This window comes from Suncus etruscus, chromosome 3, assembly GCF_024139225.1.
Source record: "Suncus etruscus isolate mSunEtr1 chromosome 3, mSunEtr1.pri.cur, whole genome shotgun sequence".
NCBI lineage: Eukaryota > Metazoa > Chordata > Mammalia > Eulipotyphla > Soricidae > Suncus > Suncus etruscus.
In genome coordinates, this window is record NC_064850.1 from 11,651,633 (window position 1) to 11,659,317 (window position 7,685).

The window sequence follows — 7,685 nt, forward strand, 5'->3', positions numbered from 1 at the left end:
TGGGGGACAAACAGCTTCCTAATGACTCTACATCCACCCTGGAACCTGATACCCAGGAGGAAACCAGCCTGGAGAAGCAGAAAGAGAGGACACCATCCCCCAGGGAGCAGAGGCTGGGCTCTGAGTGATTAGGAGGGTGTTCTTTTCAACTCTCCCCTCCTTTGCAATGCCAACTTCTCCCTAGCTTCTTTCCAAGAGGGAAAGCCCAGAATCTACCACATGTCCAGTACTGCTCTTCTGCTGAGCCATTAAAGTCCTGGATGCTCCTTGGAGAACGCACAGGAGGTAAAGCAGAGAGGGAGAGCTGCTGGACTGGACAGTACAACCAGGATTTGAAACACTCTGCCTGCTGGCCTGACATCCAGGTTGAAGCTCATGAGATTAGGTCTAAGAGGGAGAATGAAAATCTCAAACTCACCTCCAAAAAGACCAACTAGATCAGGGATTGGCAAACTACTGTATATCCTGTCTGCCAGTCCCAGCCTGCTGGCTGCTCTGCAAAATTAGGATTCAGTGGAATACAGCCATGTTCTGTTTCTAGACCAACTCTGGCACCATTTGTGCTGCAACCGAGGAGGCCAAGAGTGGCACCAGGATGCCGCAGCCACCAGCGCTGCCATGTGCACAATCTGCCTGACCTCTGAAGCAGACCGGGGAGTCCCAAGGGTGAACTGAATTTATAGCAGGTCAAGGGAGAAGGATTTTTAAGAAGAAAGTGGTTATTTAGTCTACATTCACAGTATTATGATAAGGTGAAGAATGCATTAACAAGGTTGAGAGGGCCCCTTTAGATGTCAGTGACCAGAAGCAATTCAACAAATTAGCTCAACACACTTTGGGGGCAGGAGGTGCTGTGGAAACTCACTGACAACCAAGCCACAGAGACTGGTTGATTAGCAGGACTCATCTCACATCTCCTGCTAGTGGACACAGGCTTTTCTTTTTATTTATTTATTTATTTATTTGGATTTTGGGTCACACCCAGCAGTGCTCAGGGGTTCCTCCTGGCTCTACACTCAGAAATCGCTCCTGGCAGGCTCGGGGGACCATCGGGGACGCCGGGATTCAAACCACCATTCTTCTGCATGCAAGGCAAACTCCCTACCTCCATGACATCTCTCTGACCCCAAGACACAGGCTTTTCTAGTTGCACAGGCTCAGCACAGAGAAGCTCATGGGTTCAAGTGTTCTCTTCATGCAGATCAGCATGTTTGCCATCTCTGCTTGACTAGTTGCTCCCAACCTTTGTTTTTTTGTTTTTTTGTGTTTTTTTTTTAACCCAAAATCTAGGAACATGAATACTTCCCAATCTCCTCTGCAGTTAGGGAAGAAAGATTTGAGGGGAGGGTCCTCAATTGGTGCTCAGTGGCTATTCTTGGCAGTGTTGGGGGGCATAAGATATCAGGGATAAAACCCAAGGCTCTAAGATGCAAGGTGTCTGCTTCAACCCTTTGAGTCACATCTCTGTAAAAGAGAGACCTTTTGGGGGCATTTTTTGGGGGGTATTTTTTTTAGTTATATCCAGCAGTGCTCAGGATTTACTCCTGACTCTATGCTCAGGGATCACTCTTGGTGGTCTCAGGGGACCTAATCTGGGCCAGCCTCAGGCAAGGCAAGCACCTTGCCCATGGTGCTATCTCTCTATTGATAAGAGAAAGATTTTGTTTTTATTTTTGTTTTGCCCACCAGGCAGTGTTCAGGGATTACTCCTGGCTCTGTTCTCAGAAATCGCTTCTGGCACATTTGGGGGACCATATGGCATGCCGGGGGTCAAACCCAGGTCCATCCCAGGTTGGCCACATGCAAGGCAAACGTCCTACTGCTGTGCTATCACTCCGGCTCCAAGAGAAAGATTCTTTTTTGGGAGGGTGGGGGTCACACCTAGCAGCACTCAGGGGTTACTCCTAGCCCTGTGCTCAGAAATCACTCTTGGCAGGCACGGGGACCATATGGGATACTGGAATTTGAACCACAATCTGTCTTGGACCAGCTGCATTCAAGGTAAATGCCCTACCATTGTGCTATCTCTCTGGCCCCAAAGAGAAAGATTGTTAAGCTAAAAGATTCTTGGGTCTTAGCCCTACCCCGAATCAGCATGTAAAGGAAAGCTGCCCAGAAGTACCCACTTCAGCAAACTTGGCAAGAGAAGGAAATACATTTTTATTGCATTAAACCACAAGCATCTCAGGATTGATTTGTTCCCACAGCATGGCCTACTCTATACTGATCAATTGGGCTGTCAATGACCACTGAGTTTGCTCTCTTATAGCTTTAGTCTCTAGGGAGAAACTCAAATCCAAACCCTTCATAAGATGAGTTGATTGGACCAGTTTAAATGGAACTCCAATTTCTTGGCCAATCAGCTATCCTTGGGGAAGACACAAAATTATTGGTAAATATAGTAGCTTCCTATAGGTTCCACATGAATGGAGTTTGGGGTTAGGGTAGTGGGTCCAATGGAAGCTTAGAGTGGGTTGAGGGAAGGATGGCAAATGAAGACAATAGGTAGAAATTTTGGCTGCCTGAGTGCTAGGATATTGGCTCCAAGCTTAAAATTTTTAAAGGAATCCTGAGTCAGGATTCCTGACAATCCATTAGAGCATACCGGGAAGAGAAGAAGAGGGGCAAGTAGAGGAGCCTTAAAAAACCAAAAAAACAAAACAAACAAACAAAAAAAAAACCTGGGGCCGGCGAGGTGGCACCAGAGATAAGGTGTCTGCCTTACAAGCGTTAGCCAAGGAAGGACCGGGGTTCAATCTCCCGGTGTCCCATAGGGTCCCCCCAAGCCAGGGGCAATTTCTGAGTGCTTAGCCAGGAGTAACCCCTGAGCATCAAACGGTGTGGCCGAAAACAAAACAAAACAAAACAAAACAAAACAAAACAAAAAACCCTGACCTAAAACAATGAAAGGAAGAGGGGATATTTAATTGAGAAAATAGAGGATTTGGCAGGGACACTGGGGCTTTTCAAATTGGTGAGAAATTATCCCAGAGAGGGACTCTGACATTCTCACAAGGGTCAAAGGGTAACCCAAGTTAAATTGTATGTCAGCTTTCGTTAGGAATAATTTGCTAGACTAAAGGTTCTGGCTCAGAGGCAAGGGGGTGATTAGACTTTCTTCCATCTCAGAACCAACTGCACTCTAGCCCCCAACACTAAGATTCTCAGAATCACCATAAATTGGTCACCCTAGAACGCCAAGGGCCCAAATGAACTCTGAATTGGGGAAGGCTACAACCTATGACCAGGTTACATAGTCACACAGTACATAGCAACTTTGCCCTCAGAGTTGGGAAGCAGTTGTTGTGGGCTCTCAAGGGACCTGGTAAGACCCCCAAGTGGTCCTTGAAGGAGGACTAGATGAGGGGAGCAATGGAAGTTTCCCCAACACCTGTCTGGCATCTTGCAAGCTAGAGACAACACTTGCTCAGACACAAGCTAGGGGCTAAAACAGTACTACATGGTGTTTTATACACAAAGCCCAAGTGGGGGTGTGGGTAACAGGGCCAAAATCTGATTTTCATGGCCTTATTTGGCGGGGGGGGGGGGGGAGAGTCATGCCCAGCAGCATTCAGGAGTTACACTGGATCTTTGCTCAAAAATTACTCCTGGCAGGCTCTGGGGAGCCATATGGGATGCCGAGAATCGAACCTGAATTGGCCATATACAAGGCAGACACCCTACTTGCTGTGCTATCTCTCTGGTCCCTGATCTTTATGGTCTTAAAGAATGCCAGGCAGAGTGGGGCAGGTCAGGAGCACAGCATCTGCTCCTCACTAACTGTGAATCCTGGAGGAGTTAACTTCTTTTTCTGTTCCCCTGTTCCTTGACTAGAAGACATGCCAAAACAGCATCTATCTCAGAAAGCTAGTATTTTTGTTTGGGGCTCACCTTAGCTGTGCCTGAAACCCAGGGGTGGCATTTTTGGCAATATGCACCTGATGGTATGGTATGAACCCAATATTTGGGGGTAGGGTATGGCTATGAGGTAATCTTTAAGCTTTGGAGTGCTACGGCCATTGCGGCAATGCTTAGGGATCACAAAGACCCCTACTTTACCAAGTATAAAGTGGTGTGTGTGAAGTTGTGAGGTGCTGGAGATTGACTTCAGGCCTTACGCATATCAGATCTCCACTCCACCCCTTTGGACTATGCTCTTGGCCCCTAGGAAGGGTTGCTTTAATGACTGAATTCAAAACAGAGATCAAGACAGAAATAGTATAGGGATTAGGGTACTTTCTTTGTGCAAGAACAACCTAGATTGAATCCCTGGCATGCCTCATGGTTCTTGAGCACTTCTAGGAGTGATCCTAAAACATAGGGACAAGAGTAATCTCTGGTGCAGCCCCCACTGCCTTCCTGTACATTGGGAATGTAAGAATAGATTCAAATGCACTTCTTTCTTCCCTCCGAAATTACTACGGGACTGAATTAGCTCATTTCCACCTCCATCTTCAGAGAGACACAGGGAAGATGTGCCCAGCCGGCACTGCCACTCACCAGCAACTTCACCTCTTTGAGCCTCAATTTTCTTATCTGCAAGTCAGGGAAGAATTATTCCCCCCCCCCAAAAAAAAAGAATTCTCATTTTCTGGTGGGAGTGCAAGTTAGTGATAGAGTTCATGCTTTGTGTTTTGGAAAGCTTGAATTTGATTTCTGGCACTAGAAAAAAAAACTTTAAAAAAAATTTAGGCATCATGATTTACCTAAAAGACTAGTAACATAACTGTTTCCTGTACTTCACACATCACTTGCACCACTGTTTCTAGGTTCCCACCTCTCCCACTGCATTTAGATAACTTAGTTCCATAAGCATATTATCAGAGTCTGTTATTGGGAAAAGAAAAATTATGGGGCTGGAGAGAAAGCACAGTAGTAGGGCCTTTGCCTTTATGAACCTATTCAAGACGGATGGTGGTTGGAATCCCGGCATCCCATATGGTCCCCTGAGCCTGCTAGGAGTGATTTCTGAGCACAGAGCCAGGAGTAACCCCTGAGTGCCACCGAGTGTGACCCAAACACCAAAAACCGGAAAAAAAAAATTTTAAAACATTGATTCCCCAAGGATACCAACAGCAGAGCCAGGCCTGCCTTGAGGTAGTGTAGGGAAAAGGTAACTGCCTATTTTTTTTTGGACAAGTCATAATTCAGTGTTTTGTGCAAGGCTTTCAATGACGTACTTGCAAAGTGCTGATATCAGTGTTTGGCTTCTAATATGCGAGAGTCTGCTAAATGCTCAGCTGACATTCTAGTTTATCTTTGTAAAGCTCTGCAGCTTTACCTGCTGAAACCCCCTTTTAGCATCTGGCAAACGAATCCTCCTTGATACTAATTTTTCTTTTATTTCAGGAGTGACATTTTCCTCCCACACTCACTTTACAAGGCACGACTATATAGCACCACTTGACCTGTCTTTTTCGTAGCCTTCTGATTCTTTTCTCCTTTTTTATACCTTCCTGTTTGCTGCAGGGGCTTCCAGAGTATAGAGAAATCCCAACATCTTTCCAATGCACTCAATGTTCTGTGGGCACTCCACCCACTCAGTCACTCACCTAACCAGAAAGCCAGCTAGCCAGCCATCATTTGTCTATACATCTATCCATCCATCTATCCATCCATCTATCCATCCATCCATCCATCCATCCATCCATCCATCCATCCATCCATCCATCATCCATTCATATATCTATCCAACCAGCCATCCATTCACCTGCCCATCCACCCTTCCATCTATCCATCCATTTAGCAAACCCTAACATACATACATTCCTCTATTATTCATTCAAACATACATATATACAACTAGCCATCCATCCATCTGTCCGTCCATCCTTCCATGTATCCATCCATTTATCAAGCCCTAAGAGGGCATTTCACATATCCTTTGCACTATGTTAGGCACTGGTAGCATAGGACAAATGGAAGAATTCACAAATTGATAGACCAAATAAGAGATTAAGAATTATTTAAGTTGTGCTCGCTTCGGCAGCACATATACTAAAATTGGAACAATACAGAGAAGATTAGCATGGCCCCTGTGCAAGGCTGACATGCAAATTCGTGAAGCGTTTCATAAAAAAAATAATTATTTAAGTTAATTTTTATCAGCAAAATGATAAGGGGAAGCTGTGGCATGTACCATGGTGGCAGAACTTGGAGGAGTTGGGAAGAATATCCTGGAGGAGGTGATGTCTCCTAATCCTTATCCTGCCATGGCCCAGAGCACTTCACTGAGAGCACCTAGATGCTTCTGGTTGCATCTCACCCTGCCCTTTGCTTTCCTTCTCACATGTCTTGATCCTCCAACAGTTCTCCCATTTTCTCCACCAATGCCCACTTTCTACAGTATTCATCCCCTCCCATTAAAATGTAGATCTAGAAGCAACTAGGATTTCCAAGTAGCTTTCCACTGGCCTCCCTGATTTTGAGATACTCAAAGAACTTTATATTCCTGCTTTATCACTCTGATATATAATATGCGATGATTTAATTCTTATCTGTCCTAGAGACCAAAAACAAGGGGATTGAATAGCTGAATGAGAAAATTAATGAATATTTAATTAATAAAAACAGTTGATGTTTTATTCCAGGAGATAACATGGAAACCATTGCTGTCCTTTAAAATCATTTATAATAATCATTAGCTTATAATGATTATCATTTAATGCTAGAAACATAGGTGATAAATATTACAAATGAGTATATTTGTTTCTTTATTCACTCACTCACAAATTACGAAAGCCTGCTTTATGTCCGGCATAGTTCTCAGTACTGGGCAAAGAAATCAATAACATTCAGAGACAGGCCCTGTTCTCTGGATCTGGCATTGGTGGGAGAAAACAGACTAAGGAGATCAATATATCAGAAAACAAATCAGAGACATTGCAGAAAGATGACTTGGCACTCCTCCAGACTCAGGAGAAAGGACCTGGAGAGTTTGTCCATCCACTAGACTCTCCAATGAGAAAGATGACATTGATTCAGAAATATATGACACCCCTAGCCCTTCCACTAAAAAATCCAGTCACTGGGTCAGTTTGAGCTCCCTAGCATAGGCTGGCATCTTGGCATTTGGTACAAAATGCTGGCCTCTAGAAATCATAAGTCTGGCTGACCTAGGGGATGATGGAACTCAGCTGATCTTTGGTGCCAGGGTTCCATCTCAGCTGGTAAGGGAGCTGCTGTCAGCTTCGGATCCCTCAGGCCTGGCATTACCCAGCTCTAGCAGCCAGGAAGTGCAGAAAGCAAGGACGACGCCAACTTATTCATGGCGACAGTCTTGCAGCTCCTAAAGCCTAAGGAGAGGAACTAAAGTTAACACGTACCTCTGCTCAGCTACCTGTGGTGAATTTTAGGTTTTCTGATTTGCTGTGCTAAATGCATGAGGTACTTTTTACTGTGAGTCTGGAGGGGGGCGCTAAAGGGGACTGGAGGCAAAGTGCTCTAGAAAGGGGGACTCTAGGGAGAACGGAGTGAAAGAAAGTATGGAAAGACAGGTGGACTTCTGTTCTTCATGACTTCATGAACCTACCTGCCATATCTTTCATTCATTCACAATGCTTTCCCACTATGTATTTTCCTACTGTGTGTCAGAACACACAATGAGTGGTAGGTTTACAGCGGAGAATGGCACATTGTCTGCATTCTTCCCCAGATTCATTTAAACAACATTTCGTTTTTTCTAT

At 44.9% G+C, this 7,685-nt stretch overlaps 1 non-coding gene across 1 annotated transcript; it reads left to right on the forward strand.

Annotated features, from left to right (window-relative positions):
- The first annotated feature begins 5,973 nt into the window (after window positions 1–5,973).
- On the forward strand, window positions 5,974–6,080 carry LOC126004668 (U6 spliceosomal RNA). Its single transcript, XR_007493933.1, has one exon. It is a non-coding gene; the product is annotated as a U6 spliceosomal RNA (small nuclear RNA).
- Window positions 6,081–7,685: the final 1,605 nt, after the last annotated feature.